This window comes from Prosopis cineraria, unplaced genomic scaffold, assembly GCF_029017545.1.
Source record: "Prosopis cineraria cultivar Desert tree isolate PC_DT_omini unplaced genomic scaffold, ASM2901754v1 PC6, whole genome shotgun sequence".
Classification (NCBI taxonomy): Eukaryota; Viridiplantae; Streptophyta; class Magnoliopsida; order Fabales; family Fabaceae; genus Prosopis; species Prosopis cineraria.
The window spans coordinates 8356988-8379633 of NW_026555337.1; the positions used below are offsets into that span (position 1 = coordinate 8356988).

Sequence of the window (22646 nt, forward strand, 5' to 3'; positions counted from 1 at the left end):
TACGTCCATGTTATTTTGTAATATTAACAAATTTAATCAAATAATTTTTAACAATTTTAATCACATGCTAACTGAAAAAAGAGAGAAAAAAAAATACAACACTTAAAAGAGGTAGCTCAAACCCAAACCTTTAACTCATCATGAGCAAGTTTAAAAGTCATTTTATGCAAATTCAAGCCAGCCCTAAAAAAAAAAGTGTAGGGCCGAAACAAATAGCTTAAAAGGCCCAGCTCTTATTAACAATTATAGTCACAAATTAGTAAAGAAAGGACAAATAAAAATATTTAACTTTATCCAAAAAAAGGACAAAAATCAGAGAGATTTAACTTTATAAGATTTAACTTTACGATTAATGAACATAATTCAAACTACGTTCGACTAGGTGAGATATCTCAAAGGAATTAACATGTTCAACTTTGTAAATGAGTCATTTGGAAATAAATCGTTCAATATATAAAGATGACAAATAAGTTTCTTAATTGACACAAAGAAATCGTCCCACTAGTTCTTACCATTTCCTCTAGCCAGATTTTAAATATTGAAGGTTAACAATTCTCACTTTATCGTCACAATAAAGCGTAAATGGTCGTGCATGGTCTCCTAAGTTAAATATGTTAGTTAACAAAGATTAATCTATTTAATAAGAATTAGTTCTATAACTCACAAGATCATATGATTAAATTTTGCTATCAATGTGAGGACTTTCATCGGCAAGCAATTTGTGACTATATTTATAAACACTTTTTGAGCTAGAAAGAATGGCTCTAATAAGTTTCAGAGTACAACTCACCTAAACTTTTTTTATTTCTTGTTAATTGTATGTGTCTCGCCTGTTGTCAAAACTTCTTCGTATTTGTTAGATGTACAAACGCACATATGGGTGCAGAGAATGTTGAAGCAGCACTGCGTGAACGCCGTAGCAAATATTTCCTGGGATTTGTCTCGACGGTGCTGAGCCTGAATGTGATGCTACATGCTTAAGAGAAGGTGCTGTTCAGGGGAAGTTGTCATCGCGAAGGTTTCGGATATGCTTCCAATATCTCAATATATATATGATATCAATAAATAGTGCTACTGTTAAAGCACTACGCCTCCGCTTTCTATCTGAATAAGAATTGTGATTTCGTCTTTGTTTTCTCTATCAAATAAGTACAAGTTAGTATAAAAATAAAAAGAAAGGACTTGAAAGCTTGCTATTCGAAGTTTAAAATGGGACTGACTCTCCATACCATCAAATTTCTCAAATTAAATATGTTTAAGAATAATATATTTTACTAAAATAGTTTAAACAATTTGATTATATACTTCTCAAACTTTATATATTTATGATCTATCTTTTAATATTTAGATGTGAGACTTCTTTTATTTTTTAATATTCCCTCTAATCTATTGCTTTTTTTTATTTTTTATTTCTTGTCAGGGCTTGTGGTTTTTTAATTTGAAGTCTTAGGTCTATTCAACTTCTTCTTCTTCTTTTTTTTAATCTCTTGTTTCTTTCTTTCAATATTTCATTCTTTTTCTTTTATTTTTTTTCTTATTTTTTGTCTCAATCAAATAACTCTGATACCATGCTAGATTTTTTATATTAAACATGTTTAAAAATAGTATACTCCACTAACATAGCTTAAGCTATTTGGTTAAATATTTTTTAAATTTTATATATTTATAATTTATCTTTTAATATTTAGATGTGAGATTTTTTTTATCTTCTAATATATGAAAGAGGGACTTGTGTACACTTTTTGAAACTCAAAAACTAGGCTTTCTTGATTGCAGGAGCAAGTACTTCGTGTTTGGGGCGTCTTTTAAATAAAATTCAAACTTGTGGACTCACACTTGAGGGCGAGATTATTAGATTATCTAAGTATGAGTGGATTTGAGCTGATATAGAAAACCTCACATCGGATAAAGTTCAATTTAATAAGTAATATAAAAATAAAGAAGGATGACTCATAATTTTAAGCCTTGAGGTTGAATTAAAATGTTGTATCATTCCATTACTCTTTGCCCATTTGCCCTCTATCCATGTTTCCGAGCAGCCGATCCTCATTCCTAATGGTAAGTAATATCTACATATAAATATTTATTTAATAAAATTGTTAACACTTTCAGAAAAATTGGTTACTAATCCTTTGCACAGTTATAGCAAAGCTAGGGAAAAAAGGCAAGTCCCATAAACATAGCTTTCTTTCTCCATTTTAAGATTGTCCTCCTTCGCACCGTATTCCTCCGCATTGCAAGTACTATTTTATATTGAATTAGATTCAATCATAGATAAATTTCTTTAAGAATATAACTCTCGAAACACCTGTCTTTATCATTTTCTCTTTCTATATTTTTACTTTTTTCTATACATTTAATTAACAACTTTTACGTCAGTATGTGCTTCGGTTGTTATTAGCCGAAATTATAGTCAGTCGCGAGCCTCTAATAACTTCGCATTGAATCACTATTTACGAGATTTTTGTCTTACAAGGAACGCACATATAAATGGAGATTCTTTAAAGACTTTTGATCATACGTGTCTTCTATGGGTAAACAATTATACATGGATTTTGTCCTTATGTGTTAATGCATGTGCATGGATTGGTCATATATATTTATATATAATTTCGAAGAATGCTTAGCGGAACATTTTCTGGGATTTGCACTGATCGTGATCTCCCTATTATGATCTTGTAATACTATACTACATGAAGCTTTCCACATTTGACTTGAATTAAAATAAATATATTCTGGGATTTGTCCCGGTCTCCCTATTGTTAGTTGTTACGCTGCAGAAAGCTTTCAATATATTGTTTGACATTAATGAAAATAAAATGTTCAATTGAATATTTGTTGAACAAAATGGATTGACTTGTAGATTGATGATTATATATGTTGATGATATTCCAAGATCTAACTTGCCGACACAGTGAGTATTTAAAATAAATTATAAAAACACATTCAAAAAGGACTTATCCACTAACCAATGAGGGTTGGGTTTATCGGAAGAAGTCAGTTCTTTACAATGTAATGAACTAAGATTTGAATCTCCTTTAAGAAAAATGCTTACATTTAGTATCGGACCATGCTTCGAACATGATTGTCTTCAATAAAAAAATACATGTGAGCAACTAAGGATCACCGTCAGTCTTTCAATGAAATTTTATTATGCCAAAGTAAACGATAATGCTACTATACTAGGATTCCATACTTATCATTAATGAGTGTCTCATGCTTATCATTATAAAAGATAATCATCGCATGGAATGAGAGTATGTGGAAGCTTTGGCGTTGATTTCGATAAATACTCTATACTATACAACAAATTCAATCAGCTTGCTTGGGCTGCAACTAATATATTTATTAAAGTTCGTTTCAACGTCTTCCTACACAATCATTTGTAACAAAATGATTATGAATGCCGATGACTAAGCCATGAATAGATTGGGTCTTCTTTTTCTGCAAAATATTTTCTAATTGAATTTTGCATTTTGAAGGCTATTTTAATTGAGAGGAAATAGTTAAAGATTCTTAAATTAGGAGTTATTATATTTTTTTTAAAAGATGGAATGAAAATGAGAAGCTTTTAAAGGACAAATGGTATATTTGTTTTAAAAAAGAAATAAAGAAGGAAAGGAGGGTTGTTGGCTTAATTGGTTGAGAAAATTTTGGAAGAAATTCAGGTAATTAATATCCAATATCAAATATTAAATTTAATATTTATTTATCATAAAAATATATACAAGCATAGACATATATAACTTAAATTATTTAGAAATAAAAATTATTTTATATTTAAATAATAAAATATTACGATAAAATTCAAAATATTTTAGAAGGGGGGGAAAGCGATATATTGATTCCCATTAAAGTAAGGTTGGTGGTTTGAAACTTGTGAAAAAATAAAAGATCATATTAAAAGAATTACCTATAATTAGATCCAACAGTACAGTCGAATGTGATCTAGTAATATTGGAAGCCAAAAGATCTTTTTTTTTTTTTAAAGAAGGGGCATTGATTAATTCAATCTTCGAGTGTGTTTTGCAACGTTGATTTAATCAAAGGCCAAAAAGCTTCCACCTCCCTATATGCATTCCATGAAATGAGGACGCTCATTAATGAAGACCATGTGGTGGTGCTCCGCACGAGAGCAAGGACTCAGCCAGAAAGATAAGGACGAGAAATTAAATTAAGCAGGCCGTGTGTTGAAACCCCAAACCAAGTTAAGAACCATGAACACCGTTTTGTTGACCCCAAAGGGGGGGGGGATGAACACCGTTCTGCTATATATACATGTAGTCCTTCACAGTCTTCATTCACAACTACAATAAACTTGCAAACAAACAAGCCTCTTCATTCAGTTGTGATACTATTCTTATTACCAAACATGGCAGCCTCTCTTTTCAAGTTCATTGGCTTCCTCTGCATTGCCCTTGTCCTTTTCTCTTCCACCGGTTAGTTAATTATTGTGTCCGTACGTATTTTAATCCATTTGTACTAATAATAATGGATGTGCATGGCGTAATTAACTTCTATATATATATATATTGTGCAGAGAATAGTGTTGCAGAAGCGAAACTGTGTGGAAAACTAAGCAGAACATTTTCTGGGGCTTGTATCCGAAACTGTCCGTGCGATGTTAAATGCTTGAGAGAAGGTGCTGTGTCGGGAAGCTGTCATATTCATGGTTTTGGACGGGCTTGCTTTTGCTACCGCAAATGTTGATCATAAGGGAAGCTATGAGCTATCATATCACTACGTGCCTTGATTCCTCATGCTCATAATAATCAAGCTACACTATCAGTTCCTAATTGTCATGCTTTATAATTATTATAATTATAACTATGTGCGTGTGTGAATAAACGGTGCTTCAGTTAATTAATGCACCATGCACGTACGTGCGCGTCGAAGTTCATGTGTGTCTTTGTGTTGCGTGTCTGCTTTTCTCGATCTTTATTTATGTTCTTTCTCTTGTTTTCTTTATTGTCTTCTGTATGGATATGGTAGTGGTGATCTTCCGGTATGAAGGATATATTTGGTTGTTTAAAAATATCATCAATGCTGTAATTTTAATCTGTGTCTACTTTAAAATTTAAATATTGTATGTATGGTTTTGTATTGTGAATTTATTAATTTTGAAGTTTGTCTCATTTGTATGCTTTCCAAAACTGAATCAAAATTATAATTCTCACGAACTCTTTTATAAAACAAATCATAAATTCATATATATATATATATATAGATAATTGAGTTAATCAACATTCTAGATCCTAGTGGCAGAGCCATGTTTAACTGAGGGGGAAAATGCACCCCCTTAATTTGGCTAAAATTATAAATATATGGTGTGAGATTTAATATTATATAATCATATCTTATATCTTTGTATTTTTACACTTTTATTCTTAATTAATTATTTATGATCGCTCAAGTCCTAATCAAGATCTAAATATATCAATTACAAATTTTTCAAATTCATAATTATTTAATTTAAGCAAAATAAATTTTAACACAAAATATTAAACTCTTACTATACACAAGACAACCTTTATAAAAAAAATATCATTATTTACCTTTTAATTACAAAATCAAATCCAAATTTTTCACAATGGTTTTTTTTTCATTATTTACTTTTTATTTCTTGCTCAACAATATAATTTTAAAACATGGAATCATAAAATACTAAATTTTGTGATTATTTTCAATTATTAAATGTTTGTTTTTATAATATTAATTTTTGACTCCACCACTTCTAGACCTTAAATTATTATGTGAATAGCATCTTAAATCTTGAATTCTTGAAATGTGCACAATCTTTCCTCAATTTCTAAATTATGAAGAACTTAAAATCTCATTGTTAAGTTGGTAAAAATGGCCATTATTTTTAAGGGTTAAGATAAATGGCACATCAATGTGTGACTAGGCCTCACAACTACAAAAGTAATAGTAATTTCTTCAACTTAATAATAAGATTTCAAGTACTTAGAATTTAGAATTAATGAGAATTTTGCACATTTTAGGAGTTAAAAGTCTAGGCTGCTATTCTAATATTAGTTTAAGGTCTAGGATTCTTATTAACAAAAGAAATCGTGCCATTATTTAAAAGCTATAAACAATGGAAGCGATCATTTTTACTTTAAATGGCGTCATTTTATTTAATTTGTGACGATTGTTGATCATGAAATTTTTTGAAATAAAGTTGACAAGTTATTATAAACCCTGATCATGATATTGAGGCATTAAAGATTAATTGACTTATACATCTAGTGATAAAAATAAAGCTTGTCATCCATAATAAATATCACTAAAAAAAAACTAATAATTAACTTAAGCATGTGTTTGTTTCAAAAGGAGAGAGGAGAGGGGAAGGTTAATGATCTTTTGTTTCATTATTTGGATAGATGGTAAAAGAGGAAAAAATTTTAATGAATTTTTGTTTGGTTCAAGAAGAGACAAAAGAATCGATAGTAAGTTAACAATTATATTTCTATTAAATTTAAGTTCATTTTCATTTTCATTTTTTGTTTTAATGTATTATTAAAAATAGTTATTATAATTTTTATTTATTATTTTAATATGAACCGATACAACTCAGGGATTCATTAATGAATCAAAAATATCTTAAAACTTCACTATATATCTCAGATCACGATGGATAATTATTAAAGCATATACATAGAACTATTCACATAAGAAGACCAGTCACATAGAAGAAAACAAATCGAAGACGAATACGCAGAGGGATCACAACTGACTCAGAAGAAACAGATCAGAGTGATCTTCACCAAATCCTTCATCGTATAATTCAATCTTTCTCACACGAAGCTGCGCCACTAACTAGGAGAGCAACCTCTCAGTTTTGGATTTGGGTTACACGCAATGAATTTCATGCCGTGAATGGGAAGTGAAAGGATCTGACCTTTCATTTTATGCTGTGGTTAGAAAGACAGGGTGTACAAAAAGTCTTATAATGTGCATTGAGCCAGTAATTTGGATCAAACCCAACATATAGCCTGAATAAACCTGAACTCTAAATGGACTTACGCCTCGTTTGGTATGATTGAATAGTTTTTGATAGAATTGATAATCGGAATTAGAATTGGAATCAGAAGATAGAATTGATTACAAAATAATTTTTAAGAAAAATTAGATGGAATCTAATTATAAAATGAATATTTAAAAGACAAAAATACCCCTATATAGAAATTAAATAAAACATAATAAAAGCTTAATTGTGTTTCATAGTTATTTTTTATATGTTAATGAAATATTATTAGATGATAAATATTATAAGTAAAATATTTTACAAAAATATTTTAATTTCCTCACATGTTTAGTATATAAATAAAATATTAGATAGATGATAAATATTATATCTAAGTAAAATATTTATAGAAGAAATATTATAAATACATATATCGTATTATATTTTACACATACACACATATATTATAATTGGGTGTGGTTAGGGTTATATGTTTTTACGGCAAAATGTCTTTCTATAATTTTTATGAGGGTAAAGTGTCTTAAAAGTCACAATTCTATGAAATTACCCCTAATTTCATAGCTTTAAATAACAGAATTCAATTCAACCTATTTTCATGGAATTGGAATTCTTGGAAATATGATTCATGTCTAAAATATCACTTTATTCAGATTCTTTTCAATTCCACACCCCCATCTCTACAATTTCAGTCTACCAAAACATGGCCTTGTAGTTACTTCGAATACCTGAATTTTTTTTATTATGATAAACTATAATTAAAATAAGATAAAATTTCAAAATCCGATTTTTAAGACAAAATATTGAAATGGTTAATATAAATAATATTTAATAATTCAAGTATTTGAATTAGCCTAAAAGTCTGAGATGTTTAGGGTTAGGCTTAGTTAATATAGATTTTCTTATACATTTAAGTATTTTAAGCTAGATTTGAGTAAGCCTCCCCCTCCTCAGTTATCTACCCAAAATTTACCTTGAAAAACCTGAAATGCTTTATTTTATTTTTATAACGTGATATACTTTAAAAAAATGCATTATTATAACATTGAAGGGAAGGAACCCTGAGAACGAATATGGAAGTTAATTGTGATTAGGGTTTCAAAATTATGAAATTATAATGCTGGAATTTTTATTTTTGGACCAACTATGCTGGACCTTAATTAGTCGTTTTTTGCCGAGAAAGAAAAGTTTCTTAACCAAATTAAATGCCCATGAAACAATTTTTTCAAAAAAAAAAAATCCCTCCCTCCCTCACAACCCTTGATTTTCTTCCGCTTCCTTCAATCTTCTCCATCGGAACACACTGAAACAAAACCCCCACGCAAGCTTCAGCCTCTTCTTCACACCCGACAAGAGGATGCATATTATTCAAATAATAAATGAATTTTCATTTAATTTTATAAAGACAATAGAAGCCTCACTATGACAATAACTTGAAACCATAACAATATGTATGTCCAATGATCTAAACCCAAAATAATGATTTAACAAAAAATGATGAAAGCACAATATAATAATACTCCAAACCAGCTAAAAGAAGAACAACACCTTCAACTTATTTTGTTATCATATTAAAAGTCCTTTGTGCATGTGTCTATATACAAGGCATCGACAAGAGAACAGGGACAATTTAGAAGATATTATAGGACGCTCAATCGACACTTTCGAGATGGCAAAGCAAAAAACAAACCGGCCAGGATACAAGAAACAGTCAACGTCTTCTATATATCCCAAATAAATGAAATGGCGAGATAATTAATCACCAAAATACCAGCGCTCTCTCTCTATATATGTATATATATTAGTTCATTCGATCCCCTTCAATTCAAACTCGCAAACAAGCTTCTTCTTCACTGAGTCTGATATAGACACTGATTAATCTTATTAACAAACATGGCTGCCTCCCTTTTCAAGTTCACTATCTTTCTCTGTATTGCCCTCATCCTTTTTTCTCCCAACGGTTAGTTTACTTAATTACCCATCACCAAACTCGATCTTTTGATTTTTTTCAATATCTTTACAGTAATAAAGGTTAATTATTAATTAACATTGCCATTCCTTCAGTATATTGTTCATTATTATTAGCCAAAATAAATATTGTTAACATCCATATATTGATACTATATTAATCTCAACAATTCCATCGTCTGTATGCATGAGCGCGCATTCATGCGACTATTCATTAAATCACTTTTTACGGGAAATTTTGTTTCGCAAAGAAAACACACATGCATATATGTATGGTCTCTTATATGTCTCTTTGTGTGTGTTATTAAGAGAATAATATTGCTGAAGCAACACTTTGTGCGGAACTTAGCGAAACATTTTCTGGGATTTGTCTCCACAAGAAACCATGCAAGTCTGCATGCCTACAAGAGGGTGCCATTGACGGAAGCTGTCATTTTCACGGTATTGCACCTGCTGCTTTTGCTACTTCCGGTGTTGCGGGAAGCCATCTCGTGCGTTCCTCGTGATATCAAGCAGCTCCTTTAATTTCCGTATAATATAAATTAATAAATAGTGCTTCAGACAGTTAAAGCACTACGCACGCACGCCCTTGTCGAAGTTATTATGTTTGGCTCGTTGTTTGGCTGTGTCTTAACTTGTCTGGTGTGTGTGTGTGTGTGTGTTGTGTGTGTTTTTCCCTTTTAATGTTCTTTCTCTTGGTTTGTTACGTTTATGTCTTTTGTTATGGATATTGCATCTGTTGATTTCGTGTTATGTAATGAAGGGTACAGTTATCTTTTGAAAAAGAGCACTACGCGTCTGCTGGTATATATTTTGAGTGGTGACATTGTTGGAATAGTTTTGGATTTGCAGTTATTGAGCCTGGAATATATTGATTTTTATGATGTTGTTGTAATGGATGGGCCATATAGTGAACTCATTGAGCAGCAATTCAACCTATAACCTTTTAGTTGTTAGTTTTATCCTTATCACAAAGTTGAGTGAGTGAGAGAAGCTTATGGGAGAATTAATTAATTAACTAATTATATTTAAGAGGTAACTAACCTAATCTTCAATGGGTTTGACATTCTTTGTCTTTTTCTACTCTCATGCTCTCTATTTCTCTTTGTAAATTAAAGGAGCTGTGGGTTGTGAATCTGTCCACCGGAGATAATCAAGATCTTATGTTTATACACTATTATAGGAAGGACTTTTAACAACGGTTATTTTTTACTTTTTACGTTGGTTATAATCTAAAAGTAAAAAAAAAGGGAAGCAAAAAGTTACTTTTAATGTCAGTCATGCAACCACCGTAAAAAGATACTTTTCACATCGGTTGGAATACATAGCCGACATTAAATGTCATTAACCAACAAATTTTTTTTCAAAAAAATAAACTTTTCACAACGATTATTTGAAAAAACCATTGTAAAAAGAGACTTTCACAACGGTTGTTAACAAAAAAATCATTGTGAAAAGAGACTTTTTACAACAGTTTTTTAGAGAATCGTTGCAAAAAAACATTTTCACGATGATTTTTTAAATAACCGTTGTGAAATTTTTTTTAAATATATTTTTTAAATTTCGTGACATCCAAAACTTAAAACCTGTAAATTATATAGATTGTGTGACAAATATAAACAACCAACCAGTAAAAATCACAATGACTATACATATTACAACTACACTTAATTTACTTTTTACAATTATAGTACATATTTTTTCTACTACTAAAAGACTAAAAAATTTTGTTCACACTCAATAATGTGAAAAGTATTCTTGAAAAAGTTTTTGGCCAAAATATCTCGAATACTGTCAATATCTTCTTCATTATAGGACTCCGTATTATCAAAAATTTGAATAATAAAACCGTTGTCACAAATTACTTTGAGGAATTGAATATAAGAAATGAAACTTAAGTTACAACTAAAATATACCTCTTGTAATCTTTCAGTAACCAACTAAAATATATCAACAATTTAAGCAATAAAGTAAAACTTGTATCAATCCACCCACATCTTGCCTTCAAGTTAACCAATCTTAATACACTTGTCAAATGTGTATATTTTTTACATCCTGGGTATAATGGCTTCTCTGCATCACTTTGTAAACTCTCATATGTATGTACTTGCACAAAGGACTCCATTCCAATATCACGAATCATATTCTCTATTTTATCATCCCAAGCATCTGCATCTACTTCTTTCTCTTGGGACATTGAACTCATTCCTTCAGTTTCACCATGCCATATCCATTTTCTATACCTCAAATTTATCTCGTCACAAAGCAAATGTTCTCTTATCTCATTAATACCCAGTCGACTCCCATTTAAACATTTGACGTATGGACAAAAATATAGTTTCATTTTTACTTGAAACATTCCGTTTAGCAAATTTAAGAAAATTTTCACCTCGTTCTCATATTCTTCATCACTTCTTCTTTTGACATTTATTCAACTACGGTTCATTGTTTAACTATCTAATTAATTAACATAAAATTTAACTGTTAACTCAAGTATTATAAGTAATTCTAAGCAATTTAAAAACTTATAACAATTCCAAAGAAATAAAAAAATAAAGTATATTAAACTTTTTTAGTTAAATTACATTGTTTTTGAAGAAAAAAATTAACAAATTCTATATGATCCCAAAATTTCAACATTCACAAAACAAAATTCACTCAACAAAAAATCATATTTATTTTTCTATTTTTAATAATTAATTTTTTTTACATAATCTCTCCTAAAATTTGACATTCCAAAATATCAACAATAAAAAAAATTAATCAATTTTAGACAGTAAAAATTACAACATTTGATAATAATAAAATTTTTACTCATAATCATTTAAATGAAAAAAAAATTTATACAACAAGATAACAAATTGAAATGTAAAACAACTTCTAATCTGTTATAAATTTAAAAAAAATTAAAAAACTTACTTGGAACAAGGAAAAGGAAAATCTGAAATGCAACACCAACAACGGAGAGGAAAGAAATCTGCCACAGCATTGCTTTGTTGAAAGGAGAAGAAATTGTTACAAAAAACCATTAAGAATCAATAGAGGACAAAGAAGGAACAAAAAAAAAAGTGGAAAAATCAAACATACCCACAAAGAGAGCAGCGACGGCAAAGCAACGAAGTAGAGGATGGACGACACTGTGACTGGACTGGGACAGCGATGGCACAGTGACTGGATTGGGATGGTGAAGGCAAGGTGATTGGACTGAAATGACGACGAGAAAAGACGAATGATGTGGTGATGGACTAGAATGACTAGAACAGCGTAGCTGTGGGTTCAAAATTTTGGAAGATGCGGGATTATAAAATGAAAAGAAAAGTTGGGTTATAAATAAGACAATTTTAACATCAATTCATTAAGAAATCGACGTTAAAACATTTTCCATGTTGGTTCCCAGGGAACCGATGTGGAAATAATCAATTTTTTAATTTTTTGTAAAAAATATTTCACATCAGTTCCTTTTAGAACCGACGTGCAAACTTGTTCCATGTCGGTTTTATGAACAACCAACGTGAAAACTTAAAAAAAATAAAATAATTTTTTAAAATACAAAATACAATGTCGGTTGTAGTGTTACCCGACGTGGTATAATTTTTAACGTCAGTTGTGTGGATAACTGACATGAAATCATTAATATTTATTTACATTTATGTCATCACCTTTTTTTACAATGGTTTTTTGTATTGTACAACTGACTTTAAAAGGTGATATTACCTATTTTTGTGGTAGTGATATTCTCTAGAACAATGGATTTGCAGGTACGCTAATTAAACTTAAATATAATTATGTTATTTAATTATTGACATATTTTCAACCATCATTTGATATTTATTTACGTGGGCTTGCTTGGCCTTTTTGCTAAGAATTAAGATCAAGAGTATAGTATTTATGTGATATAATCAAATCTAAATATATATAGTTCGACGAAAGGCAAATCATCAATGATGATATTTATTTATTTTAATCTGTGTCTACTTTTCTACTAATATATCGATTGGTCTAATTTATGGTTGGACCATTTTTAGATATATATATATATATAATGGTTGTGTCATGATTTTTTTAAGCTTTTCAATTCCGAAGTATGTCCCGATTTTATGTTTCAAAATAAAAAAAGAATGAAATTTAAAATTCTCCAAGATGCTATTTTTTAAAAAAATAAAAATCTAATGAGGAGAGCTCGAAATTGGTACAAGAAAAATGTTCAAAAAGTGCATGATGTTAGAGCTCCAGCTCATCTTGAATACTTGAAAACGAAAGCTATGAATGTCAAAAATGCTTTCTTTTGATCATATTACTGTCTGACTTTCTTTATTCAACGCTTGAACTGACTTAGGACTATTCCTATTCCAATTCCAATTATATATAATGCTTGTATCTTTACACTGTAGGACTAATGAAAAAATTAAGGTCTGTTTGGTTGTTAGAAATGATGGGAATTAAATGAATTAAAAAAATTAATATAAAAATAAATTAAATCACCATTCCTTCCATGATAATTAAGTATAATAAAACTTAATACTATATACTTCAAATGTAAAAATCATTACACCTTTCAAAAATCTTCTCTTTTATGAATATGATTCACTTGTCTCCCTCCACATTTTAATAATCTTGTTTTTATCCATTTTCTTAAGTTTTCAGTCATTCTTGCTAATTGATAATAGTTCTATGTAACTCTAGTTGAGCTCATTAGGTAAGGAAGCAATAAACGTATATATGAGATTGACATTAGCTCCATGGTCCATTCATTTCTAGCAACCAAATAAGACCTAAGCCATGCTTAACATTTGATGAATAACAATAAAATTTTATCAATGTTTCAGCCGTGCTTGCAGATATAATTTTTCCACAAAGCATGATAAATATTTATTATAGTTTTATATTATATATGTGCGCATAATAACATTTTCAAGAAATGATACAATAAATACTTTAAAATGGATTGATTTATATATATATATATGGGGTAGATTCAAATTTGTACATCAAAATATAAAAAAGTTACCTCAAAAAGAGAAAAACAATGGGAATTAAGGAGAGAAGAGAAAAGATAAATATAGGTAAGACTTAAGTTAAAGAAAAAGGTAAATGAGTAAATAAACCTTGAACTTTAGATCTAATAGCATTATAGATGCTTAACTTATTTATTGTCCAAATTATTCTTTCAATTTTTGAAAATATTGCAATATGACCCGTGACATTAACAAAAATTAATTTTGACCGTTAATTGATCAGAAAATGATAGAAAATGATATTGACGAAAATTCTATTTGAAGCATGGTTGGCACAAAATTTGAACGCCTCTTCTAGCAATGTTTTGAATCTCATAGTTAATTAGTCTCTATTGATAAGTTAGATTGAATTTTCTCTCATGTAATCCAAAGTTCTAATCAAATCATGAAGGTATGATGTAAATCATCACAAATTCTTAAGATTATTTTTAGTCCAATTATTTATCTCTACCTCTCTAGACATCTAGGAACTGGGATAACTCTTCATCCTCCCTCAATTGAGTCTAATGATAATTAAATGTTATGATGGCTAGTCACAAGATTCACCTGAATTATTAGCTAGAGAGATAAATGTAATTTAATAGAAATAGGAATATAAACGAATAGCCATGAAGTTCATATAGAACAAATAATACTACTCATAGAGAACTCTATAAAGTCAATCCCAATAATTAAGTGAAGGTAAAAAAAAATCCCAATTAAACTAAACAATAAAAAACAATTCTAAAAACTAAAATCGCGAAAAAAATATATTGAAAGATAAGAGATCTTAGCTAGGAAAGAACGAGTCTTGCTTCACTTGTTACTCAAATCCTTACTCCTTCACATTAGATTGTTTTTCGAAAGATTAGTCCAAAATTAAAGCTCCCAAAATGAGTCTTTGCTTCGAGGAGTGATGACACTCCATTTTAATCCTTTTAGGTGTTAAAAACGAATGGACGGCGTACTCAGGAGTCAGGTGTGGCCAGTTGTACATAGGGTTGAATTTTCTTAGGCTTAATTTGGACGGAAAAATTAAAGTGAGAGGAAAATAGAAAAAAGTGAATACCAAGAAGAAAAACTCTCGAAAATAGAAAATAAAGGGAGTTTTTCCTCTTAGTATTTTATCATGTGTGTAATTTTATCTCCATCCGTGGCTAGTTGAATGAGATCATTCTCTTTTGCGACGTACAAATGGTGGATAGATGAGCTCATCCATCCATGAATGAGTCTTGAAGATTGTGAATTATCCATCTCCTCACCCATCCCACGGTGAGTTCACTGTTTTTGTGATTTTAGAACCAAGGGTCGGATATATGTTTCGCTATTTTTTAATCCTGGCCCAAATTCACTCTCCTGGGCCCATTTGGTCCTGAAAAACGCAGTAATATCAAAATACGTGATTTGGGCTAGGCCCTCTTTCCTACTAAAAAAAAAAATACATATGTGAAAATAGATAGTAATGAAAGGACGTGAACATTCCTACCCAAAAAAAAAAAGAGACCTAAATAAATAAGAAATTAACACATTTTAGGTCCAGATGTGGGCTAATTTATTATTTATCATATAAAAATTACAGTTATCGGTTACACTCTCTTAAGCATAATTATAGGGCTCTTTTAGATGCTTTACTTGATCTAACATATAAAATATTATGTAATTTTTATAATTATTTTTTTCAATTATACCATCATTTCGTTTATTATTATTTTTAAAATGATGCATTAAAATTTTAACTATCATTAAAGCGTTTTATATTATATTTAATAAGTGTATGATTAAAAAGATGTAAAGTTAATTTTCAGAGATTAAGTTTTGCCTTTTTTTTTTTTTGAAAATCGTGAAATAGTTATACACCAATGTCGTATCTATTTATGGTTAAGAGGAAGTATCTATTATCAGGCATGTTTCAGAAAGTTTATGTCTCATTTTACATGTCACTCGGCAAAATATTAATAGTAATTTATGTGTTTTTTTTTAAACTGCCCCTGACAAATAAAAAAAAAAAACAAATCACATGCACCGGAAATTGCTTTTGTTGACCGCCGAATAATTCTCTATGGTTGAATAACCAATATATATAAGGGGAAGTCTCACATTAACTAAATTTAAAGTATAGGCTCAAGTATATTTTTAATTTTTTAATTTTATAAAAGGTTACATTCATTCTTTAATTTTATAAAATATATTTTTAATTATTTCATTCTAATACCATTAGTTTTATCATTAAATTAAATTAAATTTACAAATATTGACAAAATATTTCACGAATATTAACATGTTATGTTTATTTTTTAAAAAATAACAATAATTAATATAAAAATAATCATTTAAAATTAACGGCATTAGAGTTATAGGGTTAAAAAAATATTTTATAAAATTAAGGGATCAAGGAGAAATCTCATCAAAAGTTATAGAACTACAAGTACTTTTTAAACTAAAATATAAAATGTTAAAATGTTAAGTATCAGCATGCTTGAATTACATTAATAAAGAAAGCCTCATCATGGATAGAATTAGATTTAATAATTTATATACATGTACAAGTAAAGATGTACGCGGTATTGATTTCACAACTTACAACTCATTTGTTATCTTTCATTCCTCCCCTTCTACAATCCTTACGTAGTATACGAATACTCATTTAATTTTATTAAAATAATAGAGTTTTCCGTATTATTTTGAAAGATTACAAACGCTCCTATATAAAACTTCTCTTCCATATTGTTAAAGTTATATAATCATATTACATTCATGGTTTACCATCTAACCAGGGAAAGAATATATAGGGTCGGCGAGAAGTTACACTTTTATTTCTACAATAAGAACACGGACGATTACTTGAAACAATAACGATAGGACCAATGATCTAAACCCGAAATAATGATTTATACGAAAGAAAAAAAAAAGAAAACAGAATAAAATACTTTATAACTTGAAAAGTGTTAAAAACTAGACTGATTATTGAACTGATCAAAGCATTGGTTCAAAAATTAATAATGATCGAAACTATAGTTGATCGAATTGTGATTAAACCTGTCATAAATAAATTTTTTAATTAAACTGCTGGTCAAGACACCTTCAATATAATGAAGCCACCCTTTCAAAGACTCTTGATTTTGAAAGCTGTATGTGTTATATATACAAGGCATCGACAAGAAAACAAGATATTTTCAAGATTATGCAGGACGCTTAAGCGACACTTTCAAGGTGCCAACCCCAAAGAAACCGTCCCAAGAAATGAAATGGCGATCGAGATTCACCAAAAAAAAAACACACACACACACACTCTCTCTCTCTCTCTCTCTCTATATGCATGCATGTATGTATGTATTGGTTCATCTATCCCCTTCAACTCGCAACAGACAACCCTCTTCATTGAGTCTAACATACGATATTTTCTGATTAATCCTATTACCAAACATGGCTGCCTCACTTTTCAAGTTCACGGTCTTTCTTTGCATTGCCCTCGTGGTTTTCTCTGCCAACGGTTAACTGACCCATCATCTAAACGCGCCGTCTTAACCATTTCTTCTTTTTTATTACTTTGAATATTTTTACTGTTATAGAAGGTTATCAATTTTTAACTATGGTGAATATATACAAATTAAATGTAGGTTCACTTGTGTCCTTTATGTATATGCAGAGAATGTGGAAGCAGTACTATGTGAACGTCGAAGCAAAACATTTACAAGGGATTGTATGGACAGAGATGCGCGTGACGCTGCATGCGTGAGAGAGGGTGCTATTCAGGGACTTTGTCATCACCACGTTGGTTTCGGATATGCCTCTACTTGCTACTTCGTCTGTGTTAAATATATTGGCAAAGCCTCTTAGCTTATAATATCAATTATAAATAGCAGTGCCCCTGTTAATAGAAGAGAAGTCCTTGAAATTTTAATGAAAGAAAAGGGAGGTTACTGTATTTTACTTTAAATTTTATCCTAAAGAGTCAATACAATGAAACGGAGGGAAATAGGGAATATTATCTTTAGTAGATTCTTAATAAATATCTTTAACAATAAAATAAGTGCCTATGCTCCGTATTTATAGCCCAAAGAAAAAATTGATGCCGTGACGCACAAGATAAGATTCTTTATGTGATAATAATTAATTAAGTCCAATAAATTTATGACCTTATCAAGTATTAAACCGCGTGCCCTATAGTTAATTGATTCAACCCACATCGATGACTCCATTACTATTTACTAATCTCCCTATTGTCATACAACAGAAAGCTTTCCATGTTGAGATTAAAGTAAGAAGTTCTAGTGACCAAACAAAACAGCTGATTGATTTAGAGATTGGAATTCGTCATAAAGATAATATAAAATGGCGTGAATATATATGTATATATTGTCATCATCAAATCATTCAAAATGATCATTGGTATTAATAGTCTGGATTTTTTTTTTTTGAATAAGCAACGTACCGTACTAGAGTATATATATATATAATGAATTACTCAATTGTAAATTATATTGACAAATTTATGTCTTATTATATTATGTTCCTATCACATTAATTTTTTATATACTTATTTAAAATATTATTTTAGCTAACAAATGTATTTAATTTTTAAATAAAATACTAAATAAATAAGTTTTCATAAATAAAGAATTTAAAATATGAATAAAAAAGGTGAAAAGATTTATCCATTTAATTTTTTGGATAACTTGAATGATTTTTAGATACCATGTACATTTAGGGAGGGGTATATTGCTCTAACATATGTGATTTTATGATCAATTAATGGTTAGATGATTGAAAGTAAAATCATAAAAGTAGAACAAATATTTATATTTTGTAACTATTAATTTTAGAGAAAGTTCATATAAATTTTAAAAATGGAAGGAAGTTATATCAGTAATTAACATAAACACATGAGAGTTTAATGTATTTTACTCTTTAGTTATTTATTTATTTTAGTTATAAGATTTTCAACAAAGTTTGTTATCAAAAAAATTTAAAAGATGCCAAAGTAAACAAAACTACTTTGGTTCCATAGTAATTCTCTCACTTAGTGAGCTATAGAGGTGTCATGATATATTATAGATATAGTCAATTCAATCAAATAACTCACAAGATATCAAAAAGGGAGAATGACATTTAAGATTCTCTAAAAAAAATTATTGCTGTAGGGGCCTATCAATTTTGCAATGGATATTATTTTATATTGTTGTTGCCAAGATTTATGTTTTAATAATAACATATACGTGTTTTTGCATAGCGATATCCAATGCAAAATTAATGAGTTTTTATATTATAATGAATTGTATTGAAAAGGTCTTAAATGTCATTCACCTTACCAAAAAAAATCTAAGTCACACCAAAATTGTATTGATGCTGAGTTAGGCTAGGGATTTGCTTACAGAAATATATACACATTATCCAACAAGATAACAAAGTCCTAGCAGGATATGTACCCATGCACGATGACAATTTCTTGGGAGTCATGGGCAAACTTTTGTTGGCAAGTCCAAAATGAAACTACATATATTTTGCAAGCCCAGATATGTATATTACATCCAAAAGTCCAAAACTCCGGCCGTGCGCCGCTGAAACGCATTGTCGTTTTACCAAGTCAAAAGGACACTTGAATCAAAATCATCAGATGATACCCACAGAGACGAGCATAGTGTGTCGCTTTCAACGAATTTCAAACCCAAGAAATGAAAAACGCGTTACCATGCATGCACGAACACCGGTTCTCTCTATATATACTTGCACAATTCTCCACCCCCTTCAACTCCATCGAACTTCAAATCAAGCCAAGCTTCTTCATTGAGTCTGAAATACTAAGTAGTCTTTCCAAACATGGCTGCCTCCCTCTCGAAGTTCACAGCCTTCGTCTTCATTGCCCTCGTCCTTTTCTCTCCCGACGGTTAGTTTACTTACATACCCATTGCATGTAAATTTTCCAAGTGAGTGGGGCATGTGCCCACCCTCACTTGTATGTCCGCCACTGCATGCATCTGCTGTGTCTCTGTGTGTGTGCGCGTTAATGGATGTGCAATTGTGCATGCATGCATGTAACTTGTGTGTGTGTGTGTGTGTGTTATATGCAGAGAATCATGCTGCAGAAGCGCACAGTCTCTGCCCAAAACTGAGCGAAGCATTTCCTGGGATTTGTATCAGGAAGCAACCATGCAGGAATATATGCCTAAAAGAGGGTGCTGCTGACGGACGCTGTCATCGCCATGGAATTGGACGTGCTTGCTTCTGCTACTTCCGGTGTTAAGGGAACCTATCACGTGCCCTCCTTGTGCTGATCTATATCAACCACCTCCTTCTCGTACCATGTTATGAATATAATACGTAATATAAATAAATAGTGCTTCGGTCAGTTAAAGCACTACGTACGTACGTGCACACGCACGCGTCAAAATTTATGTCTGGCTGTTTGGCTGTGTCTTAACTCATATCTGTCGTGTTTTTTCTTTTATGTTTCTCTTGGCTTGTTTATGTCAACGGATATTATTATATGTTTTGTGTTATATAATGAAGGGGTACGGATACGGTAGTCCGTAGTATTATAAAACACTCTGCCCTGCTTCTATATAAATATAGATTTTGTGAGTGCCTAAAATAAGTCTATTCTTAATTACAACCATTGGATCTTATTAATACTTAAAAATTATCAAAATATATTTTTCTTTAAAGATTTGAAACAATCATGATGAACATAACATTGTCCCTGATCAAAAAATGTGAGATTTGATACTTTATAAGCATGATATGACAAAAAAAATTTTGATAGCCATTCGATTAAATTAAATTATTATTATTGTATCATATGAAACATTTATTGAGTGAGTATGCTTAAACCACTCATCAAATTTAAATCCTATTTCATTGAGTAGTGTCATATGATGTGTGCCTGATTTTTCTTCCCCCCCCCCGGGGCTTATAAAAGAATTATAAATTTAAAGTTTGTCTAATTATATTCACGAGATAAGCCAAATTAACAAAGATAAAATAATTGAAAATTACGCAAACGTAACAAAAATATAGTAAAAATGACATCCAATAAAAGGACGAAAAATGATGAGCAACAAGCAGGAAATTTTACTATAAAAAATAAGATTTATAATAATTTTCTTGTCTCTATGAGGATTGAAAGACTAGAATACTATATATATATATATATATCAAAAGCTAAAAAATATTAACTTGACTAATAAATTATATCTATTAAAGTCTCAATTATAAACATGATAGAAATATGAGATATTTTAGACATTGCTATGTTTTTTATTAAAAAAAGTATGATAGATTTTAAGTGAAGATAATAAATAAAAATAATTATAAAGAATTATAGAAATTTGAATCAAAATCCCAACAATATATAATGAGAAAATGATAATAAAATTCCTTTGAATTATATAAATAACATTTTGAGAAATCAACATTTTGAAAACATTTTGATTCCTCAAAATGTCATAATTCTTTTGAAGTCCTTAAAAAATTTTTTGTCATTAAAAAATTAATATAAATAACTAAATTGCCTTTAATTCAAATATCAGTTGCCATTCATAAGTTTTGTTTTAAAATTCACAATTTTTCTTCTTAAAATTGTAAGAATTTAACAGTAATTCACTAATTCACATTGAAATCTTGATATTTCTTAAGTGTTATAAATATTAATTGTCATTCACAAGTTTTTTTTTTAAGATTCACAATTTTTCTTTTTAAAATTTGTAAGAGTTAAGGACAATTTGATCATTTATATTAATTCGTTAATAACAGAAAAGTCTTTAGAGATTTTAAAAGAATTATGACATTTTGAGGGGTCAAAATATTATTTACATAATTTAAAGAAATTTTATTGTCATTTTTCCTATATAATATTAGATAAATTCAAATAAAAACATTAAAAATTTCTCTTGAAAGAGAAAAACAATGGGAAGGAAAAACAATAAAAAATAAAAAGGTAAGACTTCAAGAAAAATCTAATTAAGGACAAAACTAAGTATCCAGGAATTTTTATTTTTTTTAGCAAAATGCCAGGAAAAAAATTTAAAACGAGGAAAATCGATGGTGAAATTACGATGAAAGGCATGGTGATAAGCGACTTGGTCTCAAAATGGGAAGAATCATATCTTTAGCTGACACGGGCAGTTAATCACCTTAATAAGTCAAGTCCTCCCAAATTTATAAGATATTTTTAAATAAAATTATCACATATACTAATAAATAATAATTTTTATCAAATACATTTATGATCTTATTGTTTTCAAAACAAAAATATCTATGAAAGAATATTAAAAACATAGAGAATATAACAGGAATGATCATATTGAAAAACATCATTAAAATTTTATTTTTTATTTTTAAGTGTCTTGTATTTTGGATGCAATGAATTTTCTTAAAAAATATCTTATAAATTATGATGGAGGAATTACATCTCAAAGTCACTTGTAGACGATATTATAATTAGTTTTTTTTATTTCTTGATCCCATGAGAAAGAGAAAGAGAATTAGAAAAACATAGTGGAGTCCGAGTCTGGTATACTTAAGCGCGTTTCTTTTTCTCTCTCTCTGTTTTTTTTTTTTATTTTAACCTTTTTTGGCCAAAAGATGCATTTTAATTAAGCCAACAGGGCAACAGTACAGAAGGAATCAGCTAAAACAGCAAATTGCAGCAAAAAAAAAAAAAAACCAACAAAACGGAGACACCAAACAAGAAAGCAAGCAAA

The 22646-nt window shown here is 29.6% G+C and overlaps 1 long non-coding RNA gene across 1 annotated transcript; it reads left to right on the top strand.

Annotated features, from left to right (window-relative positions):
• Positions 1 to 4217: 4217 nt before the first annotated feature.
• On the top strand, positions 4218 to 5118 carry LOC129312574 (uncharacterized). The gene is made up of 2 exons (XR_008593628.1): positions 4218 to 4439; positions 4541 to 5118. It is a non-coding gene; the product is annotated as an uncharacterized LOC129312574 (long non-coding RNA).
• The last annotated feature ends 17528 nt before the right edge of the window (positions 5119 to 22646 follow it).